This window comes from Varroa destructor, unplaced genomic scaffold, assembly GCF_002443255.2.
Source record: "Varroa destructor unplaced genomic scaffold, Vdes_3.0 BEIS01000007.1, whole genome shotgun sequence".
NCBI lineage: Eukaryota > Metazoa > Arthropoda > Arachnida > Mesostigmata > Varroidae > Varroa > Varroa destructor.
Window position 1 is genome coordinate 29,113,898 of NW_019211460.1, and position 18,783 is coordinate 29,132,680.

General features: G+C 40.7%; 2 long non-coding RNA genes across 3 annotated transcripts in view; one reads left to right on the plus strand and one right to left on the minus strand.

Moving 5' to 3' along the window:
• Positions 1-18,783, minus strand: part of LOC147754547 (uncharacterized) — a 63,626-nt gene that overhangs the window by 34,675 nt on the left and 10,168 nt on the right. The window lies entirely within an intron of this gene.
• LOC111254630 (uncharacterized) lies at positions 11,719-15,911 on the plus strand. Its single transcript, XR_015317075.1, has 4 exons — positions 11,719-12,003; positions 14,585-14,698; positions 15,143-15,310; positions 15,773-15,911. It is a non-coding gene; the product is annotated as an uncharacterized LOC111254630 (long non-coding RNA).

Below are 18,783 nucleotides of genomic sequence, written 5' to 3' on the forward strand. Positions count from 1 at the left end.
TATATAGGAGTAGTTAAAGGAAGGCCTGCAGGTAAAAAGTTTACTTCCGCGTGGTCGATAATTTCGACATCTAGATCGGTTAGTACAGGTAACGTAATTTATATCTGCAGAGAGACCTGCTTACGCTGCACTCAAGATTCGAGCTTAGCAAAATCGCTATGCAGTCAGCATAACAGTTTTGACAAGCCTTGAAACTAAGCCGAGTGTTCCAGGGAACACATCTGTCTAGTCGTTTAAATCGGTTCTTAATGTAAAGTATATGAACAATAATAACAGATTTGATTTTATTAATTTTTTTCAATATATAACCATAAAATCGATGCTAGTTATACGAAATTACTGTAAAATTGCCATTTCACAAAGAGAGAAGATCCAGAAAATGTTTCTACCTGATACACTTCTACAAGGTAGCCACATTAGTAGATCGATATACGATATATCTGGTCCCATGTAAATATTCGTTTGACTTCATACGTTCTGCAGACAATGCGTTTGCAGTTGTAAGCTATCAATGTTTTTCTCCGCCCAGCCGTCTTGTTAGTTTCATTCTTTTTCTAACAAGTCCTGACGGCGTACCTATTTCAGTAGGAGTCACCCACAGTAGCAGTGCGATCAGCTGAATCTAAGCATGAAGCTCGTTTTTCGAGCCAGATTTTTCTGACAGGAGGGAGAGCACCAGCTTTCTTCTGACAGGAGGTTCCTTTTTTGGCCTATCAGGACATCGTTCGATCAGCTTCCTTCCGAGGCCTTCTGGGTCTCTTCTTGCTCCGTCACCCTAACGACTGACGACTCATAAACTTGTTACCTGAGCCCATATATATATATTACTTGACTTCCCTGCATTGCGGTCCCCGCAAACGAGCAATTTCGCCATAGTGACTTCCTACGAGGCGCTGATCATCACAGCCATTAACAAGGCATCTATTTCGTTCAGGAACTTCCTGATCTTGTGTCTCTGAATCTGTATGAAGGTCTAGCAGGACGGGGCTAGATGGCTAGATGGACTGTACATTTACGCGACAACTAATATAGGGAGAGTAGCGCAACAGCATGCCAATCGGATGTCGTTAACGACGCTTACCAGAAAAAAGCAGCGAAGCGAGACACATATGTACATGGATACTCACACTGAAGACTGTCGACAGGGCAGAAGTGCAGAAGAGAAATGCTAAGAAACTCACTTGGCTCTGTAGTACTATTTTGACCTCTTCCATCAGTATGCAATACATGGCTTTATTCACTGCGGTCGTTAGGCCATTTCTGATCACAGGTTGTAACAAAGCTTGATAAAGGTCGCAGAGAGATCGTCGTTCCTTCAGTATGATCCACAGCCGGTATTCCTGTACCGCTTCCAGTGCGGTGAAAATTCCATGCCATGGAGGTACCTAATAAGTAACTACCGCTATTATTTGCTGTGCCTGTTGCTTTTTATAATACACTTCCCTTAGCATATACTTTTTGCAAAACAAATTTATATTTTTTTTTGTATTATTATTTTATATTGCGCACAGTTGTTTATTGGGTTATAGTTCAAAAGAGCAAGTTGGCTGAATACACCCATTTTCGAGACGATTCTGCAATACCTTAGTTTTTCTAGCTACAAGGCATTTATTACATACAAATGGCATTTCGTTGAGACAAGTAAGGTTGTTAGAATTGACAAACAGGTAGGTGGAGCTTACATCAACGCAAGGGTTCACGTACTCGCTCACTGGTTATGCACTAACAGCCTGTCGATCACATGCTGGGTGATTCTTCAGCTTAATCTTCCAGATAGGCAGTAAGGTGCGTTCACACAGTGTTGCGAAAACAGGTAAGTTGCAAGAACACACATGCTGGATTCTAATATCCAAATTCAATCAACTTACAAACATTTACTTGGAAATTTTCTAGGCTGTAGCTCGATGCGATAGAGAAAAATGAAGATAACGATAGGCTTAACAGCATAACGATTTCTAAAGTTACATATGATTGTTATTGATGTTTTTCAAAAAATCTACGAATCGCACAATCAAGATTTAGCAATCTTCTAAACATTTGGGTGGTGTACAATCTACCAGGCTGATTCTGCAGCAGCGTCTCGTGTGCTTTTGTGATGGTAAGACCTACAACAATCAGTCCCAAGCAGTGTTTAAGCAACATGCACACCATCTCATAGTTGTTATTCAACTGGAAAAATTGAACGTAGGATACTGACAAAGACAGTTCACTCAAGGAAATAGTATGGCGCATTCGGTTAAGCGTGAATTTGCATGGCAGGTAATCCCTACATGGCAGCCTATGTAGTAAGCCTACATGGCCGAAAACGCCAAACCAAAATGCTTTAAGAAGACCACCTGCACAGATACGTGTTGGAGCGGTTTCTTCGCTTCGTTTCTGTTTATAGTCACCTTGTGTCGAAAATCTGTCGAATTAGCGTAATGTTATCAAATGTTAAAAAGGACAGCTTTTGATTTTATGTTATTTAATATAGTATAAAAAATAGTTTGCTTCCCAAAGCATCGCACGCACACATATATACGTATGGATTCCTGATATATATACATATATATATATATGGTTATAGAAGTGCGACGGCTGGAATCCGCGCTCCCATGTAAAGACAAGATTAATCAGGATCACTTCTATCTAACGATGGGTCCATGAATCAGCGTAGGCCAAAACACGTTTCCTTCTAGTATGTTTGATTCAACATACGATCATGTTCTTGCGAGCAGAGCCGTCTTTGTATACCCTGAGTCCTAGCTCAAATACTTGACGACGACGGGTGTACAGTGACTGATCTGTTTTGGAGTACCAATTGTTGCAATATTAAGCGATGCCGTTTACAACAGCACGCTTACATATTGTTGCCATGCGCGTTTTATATGAGAACAGAATTGTTGTACTTTCCAAGAAGATTACGTCTACTCGCACACTGGGATTTGAAGATTTACCCATGCGAATTTACTCACACGAATTATTATGGTGCTTAACATGAAATCAGAAACAACAGTTGCTAACTCCAATATAGTTTTCATGAAGATTTTATAGAATTTGGTTTTCGAAAAAGCCGCATTGGCATTACATTCGGCCTACAAGGAAAAGTTAACCGAAGCAGCACTGAATACTTTAAAGGGCAGTCTAATCCGCGGATGAAGCTTTGTAAAAGAAAACTCTAGTCCTCTGGGGAACGGCGAGCCCAGACGGAATCAACCCAACTTTCGAATTTTGTTGTTTTCTTTTTTTCATAATTAAAATGCGCAAAGGACCTGCAGATACAGGTTAACTTGGCGTGACATTACAATGTGTCAGGCTCCTTAAGGTCGGCACTCATTATCGGCACACGCAACTATGTTTGCAGGACTTGTTTGCCTTTCTACTGTAGCACGTTCTTGTAAAGGGAACAGGCAAATTAAGAGTTTTGGCTGCCCAATGTTCCTCGTGTACCGTGATATCGTGCAAAGAAGCACAGGCGTCGTTCCAATCACATCATTATCTGTCTGACAGCTCGAGTTCGAATTCGTTTGTAGCCAAAACATTTTCAAGGCTGAAAGTTCGGGCCATTAAACTAGTTGTAATTGCGATCTGTATGTACTTCGAAAGTAACTAAACATAAGAGCAAGTTACTTCTCCTGTAGCTAAAGTGGAAACGAGAGAGTAGTTAACAACACAACAAGCGAAGCTATGGCCTTTCGCTTTTTTTTTTATCCTAAAGACAGAAAAGAACAGGACGAAAAGTTTCATTGCCGTTCATATTTACTTGTTTCTATCGGAGACCACCAACAAAGAAGGGCAGCCCTACGCAAATTAAAATAGTTCTATATCATTTTTACAAACGTATTTTAGGTAGTTATATTGCTTAGTAACTTCGTTTTCCACATTAAGCACATATGTCTTCGTCTGTGAAATCACAAGTTAACTGTGCTACCGTAAATATTATATGGGATGTTTTGTATATGGCGGCAAAGTTGCTATTATTTACTCCAGGTCAGTGTGTAAACTCTACTTTTGAAGCTTACAAGAACTTTTCTAAATCATTATTAAACCCATATTAACAATCAGTAATATAATATAACTGGACTGATTAATACCTTTCATCTATACACGTATAAAACATAAACAAGTTCGGAAGCTGCTAGACCAGTTGAGCATCGTTTATATTTGTCAACATTTTATATGCACACACTCACGCGTAGACATCTAGCCAGAACACCCCCCACGGCACCATTGTCGTCGGCCCCACCGCTGATACTTTTGTAGACATTATTGCATATGGCTATCAGTGGTTGGTTCAGCCCTCTTGCCGTCCCGTTCTACTAATTGGTCATCCATCCGAAAACAGAACTCGCTGCAGAAACCTTCTTAGGTTCGAATCGAATAATCAGATGATTAGCTTTTTCCACGTGCATTCGTAGACCTAGTATTGTGACCTCAACGTTTACAGCAGATCGGTCTAATCGACCATGTACCACCATTTGCGTAGTCTACGTTGAGATACCGCTGACCTTGTCTTGACTTTTTAGCCAGTGGCTCACGCTAGCTTAGGTTATTGTTGCTGTCGTTGTCAGGCAAAGACGTAAAAGTTGTCGTCACTAGAAGTCATTGGGTGCAAATAGTATATCAACATATACGTATTGTATCATGAACCTTTAGCAGATAGACTGCCTTCTCGTGCTTTCCCTCTTAAAAGGTTACCTACGAAAAGGTCAACAGTTAAAACACAACCATAACTCGGACACAGCCTCATATACACGTACTTAGTTAGAGTTAGAAGAAACTCCCGGCAGACTGAGGGCAGTCTTGGCGCCGTCCAAGCTTCCGACGCTGGCCTGAGCAACGTCATATGGCATGTGGGCTATGTTGATCGATAGTTGTTACTGTACAGAGAGACAACAAACGAAGCCCGAAGGAGATCCGTTGACCCAGAAAAGTCTATGTATTTATAACCGATCGGCATTCAGTTTTCCGTTCGCCTGGATCCTATGGGGATCAGGAAGGACTGGCCTAGCTTGCAGATCACTTCGATGAGCTGTGCGACGCGATAGCGCTGAGTGTTAATGATATCATCAATCGTAGCTTAATACTTTAATAAAAATAGGAATAGTTTAAGGAGAGAAAGTTAGTAAAATGCTAATTTCTCTTGGGGAGATGTCGATGTAGAAGGGCGAACGCATTGAATTCTGTCCTATTCGTCCAATAACAAAGGGTCAACAACATGAATTCTAATTAGGCTCATCGCGCACTTGGACAAAGAAATTTTAACGTTACATACAAACATTAAATTAGTTTGGTACTGCGACGATTGCAGGCTAGGAACGGTTGAAAATTGTTGATTTACAGACAGGTCAACAAATGGGTTCGGGTCATTCTTTATAGAAGTAATTCAGCAAACCAAAAGTTCCTGCACAAACAAGAAAAATACTTTTATAAAATACAGCTACCCTAAATATAGACCGCTTCCTAAATTAACCTTGTATCACTATAGGCTTCTAATCATCGTTCATTTCGCCCGTGTAAAAATGAGAAGACTGTAAAATGTCACCGTAATCTTTGTATGCAAGGCTACACGCAGCGCGTAGGGTGGATTTTTTCAGTACAACCTGTGACTGTCGCTTATTCATTCTCAGGGTGAAACTCCCCTTATTTTTCGGTATCCGAAGGTTAGCGGGCACAGTTTATTGGCGTTCGGATCATGCCCGTTCCATTATACTATACACGTGGCTAATGGAAGTTCCTGTTGGCGTTTCGATGGCAAATGGCCGCCGAGCGTCAGACAGACATGAAAAGGATTGAGTATCTATCTGTTGTACAACTCAGCGTTGACCTCTGCTTAAGTAAATAAGAAAAAAACACATCCTATTCTTTAGATGAGTCATCTTGAGTAAGCTGTAAAGGTATACGGTTCGACTCTCATAGAGATCAAACGCCATTGCTATTGAAAGGCCATTGATAAATGTTCCATGTTAGCGTACCTGTTTAAGATCGTTCACACTTTTTTTATAATGGATCAGTATCAGTGAGATCTAGTTTCTTAACTATTTTGCCTCTATACGTTGCCATTAATAGAAATTTCATCTGTTATGCCATTCAGTTCAGAAAGCTTTGCTGTTTAGCAAGTAGTTTAATCGTAAACACCTCTGGCGGGTCTGTGAAATCTCGGGATTTTCTTCTCTCCAAGTAATGAGCCTGAAACAAACGCCAGCCTATTAACTGGCCAACGTTTGAAAAATACCAACACAGTTTGCCTTAAGTGCAAAGCAATTATCTAATGCGACGACGAATAATTATAAATATATTCTGTTCATGTATCCGATTGTTGTTGTCATGTTAGCGACAATCTGTTGGTTGGCTGGTAAAAATTGGGTCAGAGAAGAACGACCGTATTCCGAGGGATACGTACCGAGGATACCCAAATTTTGACCCGCTCACCCACCATTCTATGATTCAGGTCATACTATACTTTGAGCTCACGCTGTTTGGTTATTCTGGTCTTATCCGCGTTTTAGGGTATGCTCTATGTTTTGACCACATTTCTATGCTACTTTGTGTTGAAAGCGGACGAGCCAATCGGCCGGGAAGCTCGTCTAGGCTGATGGAAAAGCACGATACTTATAAAAAGATGATAAAGGGGTTGGAGGTTAGCGAGGGCGAAATTTGATTTTGTATAATAGTATGTACGTTCTTATTTTGTCAGAGAAGAACGTTGCCCCGAAACTTGCTGAACTTAAACTATTATCATTTCATAACTTATTTCAAACTAATTAAAAGAAACTCATTATCGTTTCGAACAAATTTTTCCAGAAAATAAATTGTTGAAAATTTTGATTATTACTACTAACTAATGACCGAAATGCACAAATTATGAGTGTGAAACTGTTCACCCTCCAGACAGTTCTATTCATTGAAGTCTTAAAGTACCCATTCTCCCTCAATGGCTCCTGTTTTCAAATTGTACAGGTAAGAATACCAAGAGCCCGAGGAAAGGATCTGGCCAATGCATATCTTTCTCCCTATTCTTTCGATTCTTGAGTAATGTTTATCCATTTTGAAGCATCAAAGGACAGATGTCTCAATTTGTTTTCGGTGCTTTCTGCTGCCTGTCTGTCGTCCCTCTTCTCCAGTTGCTATTTCTAAATCAAGACGGCGGCGCTCTTCACAAGACTCAGCCGACTGCTAGCGCTCGTAGACCTCAAACCATCTCGCTGTCCATTAGGAACAAGTCTGCTTTCCGACGAAACATCAAGCAAGGAAACAGAGAAAAAAAGACAAACAACTTCGTCCGACATTCAATGCTCAGAATACGTATAGTTTTCTTGATTTCGAGCGCTGTTAAACAATCGACAATGTACAGAGCTATTTGTATACAATACAGCCCGTAACTGCAATTTCACGCAAGCAATATAAGCCCGCCAGAGTAGGACCTTCAAGTTGAATGGCACGCGGACGCTACACACAAGTCTTTCATGTAACATGTTACCTGCTCGGACTCGGGCCAGGTACACGGAGCTACAGGACATTCATATGTATATTCCAATATAATCGGACACAGCCATTTGTACAACGAAAACCCTGACCTACGCTCACCATATGCTGGGTTGATTTCACGCTAGACTAGATTGAGTGGCGAGGGGGATCGAACGTCGCTGCATTTAGAAGAACAGTACTACCGATAGCCAGACAACGTACAACTAACCGAAGATGGGTTTGAGCGATTACAATACGATGAGACGAACCCTATGGATGTTCGGTAGTACCGGTAATGTGGTTCGCTGGCCCAGTGGGAGAGTCCTGGTTAAGATCTTGTTATCACAGTCGCCGTCGTTGACATTGTTGTTGTTTTTTTTGCTGTGGTCTTTATCCTAACATATATTATGTTTGCTGGTGTAGAAGGTCGATGGAATATGCCCTTCGGGGGCCCCAACAACAAAAAATATTAGAGCACATCACAGTCTTTCTCTCTGTGTACGGCCAGGATTGTTCGCGATAGGGCACGAGGCATGTTTGGCTTCGGGACAGACGAAACAGAAATCGAAGTAGCCCAATAAAACTATTGAAAAAAAAGTTAAGTTTTTATTTATACTTGATCAAATTTTTGAGTTCGGCTGAATTTCACTAGCAAAAAGGTTTGACATATAGTATAAAGCTATCCTACCGATGCGTTTCCATGCTCAGTGTTTATGCTGCTGCTACGCGTAGCATCCACGACTTGATTGAGGTAAAAAGCTAATATTATTATTAAGAGCAGGGATCAACTATGTTGGTGAACTGCACGTGAAATATCTTAGTAAGTTTAGACAGTATTTCAACGCTTATTGATAACTGTTGGACCAATTCTAAATTGAATTCATAATGCTATAAAATACTCGTGGATTTCCGTACATGAAAATGTCTAGAAACCGACAAGATGGAATTTACTTCACTAAAGATATTTTTTTTGTTCTTAAGGGAAGTAAGTAGTTCCATGTTCAGTTCACCCTCTACCCTCTCCATACAATTTTCGGTGTAAACCGTAACTGTTACCCCATGTAGAGATCCGGGATTAAGGTGAAACCGGAAGACAAATGATTGTTAAAGTTCGTATCGCATTATCCTACGTTTTTGAGTAAAGTGCTGCAAACGTCTATATAATGAATGAAATATACGGCCCCGTAGCCGTCGGCTTTTGAGCGGCATCTTGTCATTTAGTCTGCCGGCTCACGTCTGACGCAAACCCGACAATTTTACCTGCCTTCTGCCTAGCCAGAGGCCGATCATATTTTATTAACCAGTAGAGAAAAAAACAGAGCTGTTTAAAACTTCAAAAATATACTCAGCATTATCTTTTTTTCATCACATTAGTATTCCTTGTGCACTGAACTGCTATCGCTTGAAGATTGCAGAAAATCGACTCAACCAAGCCTCAACCTGAGTCATCTTCATAGCGGCGTCGCCCGTTGTTTTGCTTTCGTCGTTGATTTTCAGCTTTTAGTTAGTTTATATCGTACGTACCCATCCAAAAGACAACATCAACAGCGGCAGAAACAACAACATTTAGGAAGTATTAAAGGCGTCAAGTACGCATTGCCTTACGTACACGTTTCTATAACAGTTATCTGTAATACAGTAAAACACGGAATCCCTTTATGCGACCAGATACGCAATGTTTGTAGCATATGGCTAGCGTCGCAGCAGACGGCGCGTTAGAACAGTAGAAAAATACGAGAACCACAACGAAGACACAATTAATAAATAGCAACTCGATGAAGAAATTACACGGGAATTAGGCAGGACCGTGGTTAGAGATGGTATCTGGTATCTATCGCTGTTCACACCTGGTTATCATCAACAAAAGCTTCATTGTGCTATTCATCAACGTCAGATGTAGAAGTAGAACGTATATAGCATATGAACAAACGAACGGTGCCTCGCGTAACACGTGTACTGCGTACAGCTTTGAGCTCGACAGGAAAGTCATTGAAGCCGTGCTAAAAACATCCCATGGAGATAACGCAATCGAGAAAAAAATACAAATTTCTTACTAACCCTTTTCTTCATATCGTTACCAATAAAACCTAAAAACGAACGTGCATTATATGCACGTAGACCAAGTGTTGGCACATGAATGTAATAGTCGGAAAGAGGTGGCGCAAACTTCACTGTTTTAGATTTCAAGTCTGAGAAGTAACAATTTGAATAATGTCACATCTTTTGGCAAACGTAAATGATGGCCATTTGACGAGCTTCACCAGAGGCGAATGCCCATTCGACGGAGAGCATGTATCACCGCTATAGCGGTTTCACAACGAACTCATACCTTCATTAGGTCGTTATTTTATATCGCTTTGATTTCCGTGGTTCCTCTACTGTGTTTCGTTCCAGCTTGACAAGATAATCCCCATATACGTTGGCAACTCGTTGGCAAACCAAAAAAAATTTGGCCTTCATCATCCCAGAGCTAAATCGAAGCTATAGCTGTCGCCATATAATTACTCCATTTCATGTTAAATGCGGTCGCGAAATAGCCTCATGTATGTATAGTAAAATGAGCCTCGCTGGCAGCGGAAGAAGCCTTACAAATTACACTATAGAGAAAGCAGAGCGGTTTTTGTAGCGTTGATCGAAAAAGAATCACAGTGTCATAAATGCGGGTACAATGGCCCTTTTTGCAATTGCAGGAAGCATTCATTTGACAAATTCAATACAGAACAGCGATCAGGAGATGCTGAACAGAAATCGAAAGCTGTGGACTTGAAATCTTCAACAGATATGGGTGGAACGAATTATCATTAGAGCTTCTAATAACTTCGGATGGCCGATTATCGAGATTGATTCGACTATAGGTAGTTGAAGATTTCTAGATTGTTTCCCATTGTAGTTAGCAATACATGGCCTTCAGACCATAAACTATCATCGTTCTTTTGTTAATGTCCTTTTCTATTAGGTCCATTCGTGAGAACGTATAACCTAACCGAAAACGGTCCAAGACGTCCAAGCAGTAATGAAGCTATCACCATACGTAAATGAGGCTACAACACCGAACATTAGTATGAGTTCTTATCATGTGTGATCTATATAAAAACCATTGTCTTATGAACGCATATGTAAAGACGTCAAGTAGATTGATGCGAGAGCACGTTCGGTTAAGATTCGAGGATTCGTGCGAACATACGGAAGGCTACCTGAGTGAGTATTTAGCTGTATTTCCTCACGACGTGGTCGCAGCTTCTGTTAACTTCGATATTGTTCCCATCTATCCTATCGGGATGTCGGCGTTAACGAATAGAATATTCGGCTTGATAATGAGCAGATGTCGTGATAGGGATGAACTACTGTGAGATCTGTTTCATGCAGGCGGGTCGTCCGAAAAAAAAACAGGAAACGTACGGGCCTTGCTGAATAAATCAAGGGAATGAAAGTCTGAAATTTGTACCGTCGCATCATTGTCTCCAAACGGGAAAGTGCAATGCAAGTGTATGTACACTGGGTGAGTAGCTTGATGTAGTAGTGGCGTACAAGACGCCAAAAGTGAAAAATGGTCCTTCTAAATAGCGCCTGCAGTATACTCGCGAGAGCGAATTAGTTATAATTCAGATATTTCGTTGAAAAAACACGCAGGCCATGTCTGCAGTATTTATTGACAGTTTTCCTCAGCAGAAGTTTGGGTATACGAGTACGGCTTCATATACATAAATGTACACGAGCTAGGTGTTTCAAATGGAACTACACGATCGAAATCTCTACGCTTCATATGTGCTCTGTTCTCTAGTCTCCCAGCTAACTAGGGCCGCTCGGTACCACATAAGGAACGTTTGTTATGATTTTTATCGAAGAACAATAACCTAAGAGATAAAAAGAAAAAACATTCACTTGTATGTAAGCAACAACGACAATCCTAATTGATCTAATCGGAAGTATCCTTATAATTAAGAAATATAAAAATAATTTGTTCTATATTAGCATTATGCACAAGTCACCGATATATTTAGCGATCGATCCCTATATATATATATATATATATATGACTTTAACTCGTGTTTAACACGCGTATTTCTTATACGCTTCGCTAATCGCCTGGGCAGCTCTGGAGTCGGGTCAATAAGTGGGTTAGGGACAATGTTGAATAACCCTTTCGGTAATGGTGAGTGAGGTATTATTGTCATCAAACTGCGTGTTCTCGACTGCAATACCGGCTGTCTCTTTGTTCATTGTCCTACTTTGGGCGAGGGTCTCATAGCAATAGATGCCCCTCTTGTTCATTCCGTCATTATATATAGAACTTAGAAAAGCAACTCACGTTACGCATTTCTGTAGTCAACTGTCTCTATTTCTTTGTCGTCTCTGTTAATAAAACAGGAAAGCGTCTAGTCGCTAGCAGAACGCTACAAGCGTTCAGTGACTTGTACGATTTGTTTGTTGCGAAACCGTTTACGCTTCCAATGTGTTTAGGTGGCTGTGGCTCAGGTTGCTTTCGGCGTTACGTTGGAACCACTTCTAAGCATAAATACTTTCTCAAGGCACCTTAACTTACGTTTCCACTGCTTTGTAAGTATATCTAAGGCTGGCACTCGATGTGTGCAACGATCTTTGACAAGTTAAATTATATCCCTAACTCTATGGCTATCTATTTGTGTGGGTGAAGTGAGCATATGTGAGTTAGACGTTATTTTGTTATTGTTAGAAAATCAGTGACCTTTAAGCTCCATATAATTTTAGTTTAAAGGGCGCAAGCCAGTTTTGCTCAATAATTGTAACTTACTTTGTAAGCTAATTGTAATAAATACGGATACGTCATTTTTCTTGGTTATCTTGTCTGCTTCACAAATTGTACAAGAACCGGATCAGTCGTTTATAGCCGCCGTCTCCAGCGTGAAATGTTTTAATATACTGGAAGCGTTCAAATACAATGGTTGTTAACTTTGAATCACTCGGAATCGTATAGAATGGCCTCCGTTTAGAAGAGAAAATCCATAAACCTTCGTTTATACGCTACACTATGAACGTGTGTGAAGTTTTTAATATTTCCAAATTTGTACGCAATACCAAGTGCCGTCCAGGCACCATCAAAGGAAAGCAACTATTGTCGTTCACAAGGTTATCCGCTTAATTCTGTTTCCTAACGGAATTCGGAAAGGTCGATACGATAGCGTTGTCAGGAGTGGTCCTGACGGTCGAGACAACCGATTTTCGTTGACCAGGATTTGACTCCTTAAAACTCCTTGCCAGTGCGATGATTTATGGTACTCTCTTCGTTATTGGTTTTCTTCTTTTTAGTATGGTTGATCGCTGTTTCTCTAGTAAAACTTTTCAGAATTGACTTCAGCCCTCGTTTTGCTAAGCGCAGAGTTTTGTCCGGCAAAGATGTCTCGGACACTGACACAAACACTATGAGGGAACAAGCTGCCTGTGTATGGCTCCAAATCGAATTGTAAATCTCTTATTGGCCGAGCACACTATACCGGAAACCGGGAAAGGACGCGCAAAAGGGGATAGTTTATACTGTTATTATGCGTTGCACAGAAAAGTCTTCGACGATTGTGTACAGGTAGTAGTAGTATACGACTACCATGCCCCAAATGTCTGTTCCTGACCCTGTATTCTTAGATGTCAAAATTACGTGTAGTACGCGTATTCTTAACTGGAACATAGTCATATATGTCGAACGAAAAAGGGATATGATTGAATTTTACGTACGTATTTTCTAATCGTAGTATAATGAATGGTAGGGCATGTTAATAGGTGGCACATGGTTAAACATCTAAACTTTTGGGATTCTCCTGTAGAAGCCAGCAATTGTTAGTATTTTAAAACATCTCCAGAATCAATTCAAGTGAACGACATATCACCCCCGAAAGGCCGATTGATACATCTGGTGGACAAAATGCATTGTTGATATTGGAAAACATTGTTACAAATGTCCAATGAGCTCTCTACTATGGATAAGTTCGATTCAGTTGTTTATAAATCAGGCCTTGAACGTTGTTTTCCATATTGGCGCTGAAGGTGTGCTTTCACAGCATTACCTTTAGGTACACAGTAATGGCTTCAACGAGATTACAAACAGTTTTTCCAACATTTAATGATCCCTCAAGGCTGGAAATACGTTTACGCATTTAGAACAAAGGCTTTAAATAAGCGAAGAAATGCTTTTCTATACGTAAAATTATACTTTACAAATGATTTCCCTTTTAAACGAATAGTCTGGCGAGCGACGGAGAGGCCAACCTAGTCCAGTAAGGCAGCGTCCGCTTTACGAGCAAAGAGACGAAATTGGTGTTTTTTTTATGACCCTAGAGGAGTGTCCGTGGTCGAATTAATCGAACGGTAAGCTGTAACGTTCATATTGAATTTACGCATTTTATTATTGCGTAGGGTGGACGTTTTACTAGATTAGGATGAAGATAGAATAATGGAGCCTTATCACTTTGTGTGGCAAGCTATACAATTGTTGTCAGCCTAAAGTTAAGAGTATTTCTTCCATAAATATAAACAGGCAGGCTGTATAGGCAACCTATTAATTATCTAACATGGTAAACATTTCATCTCAAAATATCCGGCGGTCGACTGACCAAGCGCTGATTCCTCGAACAACTCATGTAGCTCGTGCCTGAGCAAGTCGTTATCATTACCTGTCGTCACGTCATTTTTGCGCCACTGGGACATTCAACGCCAACGCAATCGGCGGCCGTTTTACGTACGGCTGTACACCTCGGCTGCTCCTATTCGTATTCGTCCAATTGCTATAGTGTTCCCGAAAAAAGCGTAGGTTCACCGCTGTGATGTACGCTCCCCCTCTAGAGGTTATGTTCGGCTTCACCGTTGGGTAGGACTAGTTTTTGATAACCAATTAGGCCATTGCTTGTAAAGAAACAGGGCATTTGGAGCTAGTGGATTCACTACCTTGTTAGTCAGATATGTTAGGCCTTTTTAGCTAGCTTACTGTGTTCTCCTAATCGTAATGGACTACGTAGGGTGGTTAGATTTACCACGCCAAAGTAGATGCGCAGACGTAAAAAAGGTTAATAGCCATGGTTTTTTTTATGGAGCTCCTGAATCTTGTAGAAAGGTTAGAACCACAAGTAGAACCTTCCACGCACAGCCTTCTACCCATTACGAATTTCGTCAGTTGTTTTTCCAGTGCCTCATCTGCATTTGCGAGCCCGCAGAGACGCCAACACGCAATAGACACACCTCGACAACTACGATAGATTTGGTCGAATCAGAGAAGAAAATATATGTGGTATGTAGTTAAAGATATCCGCAGATAATTTGCTCTAGTGCGTGTAGTACTAGGCTTGTAATCTATGTAGGTTGGAGAAATGTATATGATATTTGTTCTGCTATGTACCAGACTGAACTTTGTGCTACATTCAGTTAGCTAGAATGATTGCCTACTCTTAGAATTAATGCTTTGTCACATTCTCGCTTGAATACAGAGTTATAGTATCTTTAGATAGGTCTGTGCCTTAGGAACAAAGCAATGAATGAATTTATAGGTGTGTCCCTGCGCAGATTTGGACTCGTTATTTTCTTGTTAATAACTTTAGATGTCGACAGGCCATGGAAAAAGTACTCCATTGCTACGTATGTTGATTTAATAAAATGTCTTAGGTCAAAGAAGATTAAAATCTAACGTCACGGCTACGTCCTACTGTTGTGCCGGGTATTCCATCTTCGTTGACAGACAAATTACTTCATATTCAGACCTGTTTCAATGGGAATGAAAGAAAAGATTTGCCTGGTGATGAGGTTGGAGACGTCGTGCACACTTCGATCTACCGTTTACAGAAATCCATCAGTATGCTGACGTCAAAACGATAGTGACATTTCGGGCTACGGGATATACTGTTGAGTACGTAAGGCGTTGTTGCGCTTTTTTTTGTTCTGTACATGCACATGCAGACTTTCTTTAGTATGTGGCTGACTGTACACCAGCCAATGATAGAGATGTATTCTGTCGACAGAATACTATTCCGTATCCCTGTAAAACAATTTCTTGTGCCCATCGGAGAAAAAGTGTCGGTCTTTGTCTAGCTAGCCTTGACAGATCACATATACTACTAAAAAAGTCTGTGAGTATTACGGCGGAATAAGCCATTAACGATTAATACGAATAGTCCAAATAAATTTCACAAAGTTGATTTACTACCATACGCAGTCATTCGTACAGAGATACGAATAGCCATGCTTTGGCACGAATTTTCCTAATATTCAGACGTTAGAGTTGCATATGGATAGGTAAGGCCGATGGCCTGTATCTTTCAATACGTTGAAACTTGCACATATGCATCTGGGTATTCCATAACCTTTTCAGACTGTTGAAAGTCAACTGTCAGCACTATACAAGAGACAGGCTCGCAGAGCTCAAACTAGCCACATGGACGGTACTCTAAAATAGGGTCAAGGTGTTGACGTCCAGCCGAATGATTGGCGCTTTTGATACGGAGCTACATGGGCACGTTCGTTGACGACCATGTGTTCCACGAGTGACGCGTCATTTATATCACCCTGAACAAATGCACCTGCGCATTGACACATGATATACACAAGCTAACTAGAGTTAAGGCAGAGGAACTCGACGGGTTTCAACATGCCGTCGACACCGCCGTGTGGCTCTAGAAACTAGAGTATGGACGAACTGGACCCGAGAACTGGTCCTAGTGTCAGATTCTAAGCATTTTCTTCCAAAAAAAAAACAGATCGGGAATTGTACATTTGTAAGTTCTTCCATTTCACTACTTTATTATCGTATAATTTTTTTTTTAATTTACTATTACTGCAGTTATCTAACAGACGAAAACGTTATGTGAACGATAGCGTAATAAGCTATCACGGGATATGAAATGGAATATCAAATCGAACTGTGGTACATCGTTTAGTGACGTATAGTGTCCGCATCGTTTAAATATGGATGAGACTAAAACGCAGAACTTATTCGACCCGTGATAGAATTTTAGTCTATAGCTTCAAAAACGACTTCAAGATCTCCGACACTCCGACCTGAACAGAACGACTCTCGGCCAACGTCATGAATGACATCAGGCGGGCTGATGGCAACAAGAACCATCGCGGCAGCTTCTTCGTTAAGTAGTCAACGTTTTCAGCTGGAACTACTTCGATTTCAGTTCCTCCGATACATGTCGATCTGTCTTAGTTGTCTGCTCTCCGCCGTTCATTTCTGATGCTCAGTTCACAAATCCCTGCCTATATGTTTGGATCATACGTACTCGTCTTTTCAAAACCCCTGGCTACTCTGAAGTGTACATCATGTGCGCAGACGTTATTATAAAATACTGAGCGATGCATATAAATGTTATTAAAGTAGAGATTTTTCATATTGATTATGTATCGTTTTAGTCGATAATATCCTGCCATTTTTCTGCAAACACAATTTCTCTGGTTTCCGGACGAAAGCTATTGATGCGTGATTTTTGCATTTAATTTAAAGTAGATTAGATTGATATCACAGAGGGATTTCTGCGGAAACCGAAGTGACTAATAACCCGATAATGTCAGGTCCGGGTGGAGCTGCGGATGCATAAAAAATTTCCAGCAGAAGCTTTCCGGGGAGCTAAAAATGTATGTGATCTAAAGCCATGATGGCGCTCTTTCCGCTCTCTAGTTCCAGTGATTTGCTTTCAAAAATTTGACGTATTCACACGTTGACGCTAGAGATTCTACTCGTTTTGGTAGGCGGCGGCGGCGGCGGCGGCGGCAGCAGCAGGCTCATAATACACGATTTCCTTGCAATCCCGACAAAGACATTGTATTATCTACTTTAGTATCGGAGCACATCTTCGTCGCACACTCCGATGACTCGAGTTCAGGTTTTAGAATCGGATAAATTGTTTTTGAAAAAAGCTTATCGTAGCCAATGCTTTTAAATAGCTTAAGACTGTTTGGTAAAGATTTTCATCTGAAACTGTGCAGCACGTGTGCCTTCGTTGTAAAGCTGTGAAAAATTTCTCAAGAAAATCATTCACCTTTAAGTCGGCATATCAATCCAGATCTGAGTAGAGACGATTTTAGTACACGTACTATTTTACGTTTGTCAACGACAAATATTGACCAGACAGGTCACATTAATAATAGAGCTACGCAGGTGCGACGACCCAATGTATAGTTACTATATCTGCATGGAAGTCTACAGTAGCATTCAATAAGCGGATGAGGTGATTTTTTTTTCAGCTGACTAGTCGCTGCTTAGTGAATGTACGACGACAAATATGCTACCTTCCCCTGTAGACATCGTTCAACAAATGAAACTTCAGTATATCACATACGACGAGATCAAACCGAACCGAAACAGCGATTAGAGCAGTCTCTGTGATTAAATATATGAGTTCTTAAATACGTTCTCGTAACACAGTTAGTTGTAAACATGATGACCAACATGTGTGTGTGATAATATCAGCGCAGCATATAAAATTGAGAGCTTCGAACAAATGAATTATATTTTGACTGAGGCGTTTAGAAGCATCGATCTTCGCACTCTCAACTCACTCACGAAACGACAAATGATAGGGAGCCAATTTTCGTAATTTGAAAATTTTCCTACGGGCTCCCCCTAACGACTTTGCTACGTAGTGTGTAAAGAGGCCAGGAACGCGCGCAGCAAGCAGAGTCTTCTTCCGGCTGCCTTTGTTCTCGACAAACCCATTTATCGCAGTAATAATGAGACTCGGTTACTTCAGCGCGAGCAAACCCGGCAACAACAGAAGAAACTTACCTTTGCTTTGCCGGTGCGAAATGTAGAAAATCATATGGAAAATGTAAAATCTAAGTGTTCCGAAGAACAACGACGATATGATCGAACAACACCGTTGTGCTCACTTCCATCCGCCGGGGTTTGTGTGATTTATGCGAGGAAAGGGCATTTAGTGTCTGTACGAAGAGAAGAGGTGACATGGGGTATTCTGCCACGATAAAAAGGCAGACTAGCGATGTCAACATGTCTTTTCAACCGTTTCCCTATAATGCATTGCTCCTCGAGTTCAAAATCGATAAACACCAAGAATATGAAGCTTGAATTAGGGAAAATGCAGCAACGTTGTCAGGGTGGCGAAATGGAACCCCCTGTTTGAGCTTAAATACTGATACAATTAGATGGTTAACAGAACCCCGTGAACCTGTTCCGGAACTAGACTAGTTTTTAAGGTAAAAGAGGGCTTTATTTCGAACAGAATGATCGGAAAAGACATGATTCCTTTAGGCAAACATCTCTAGTTCCGTTTGCAATAGTAACGTTAATAGTAGCTGACTATAACGATAATTTGGCATTTTGTTAAATTGTTTGCTCCGACAAAGAGTGTTACAGTTTACAAG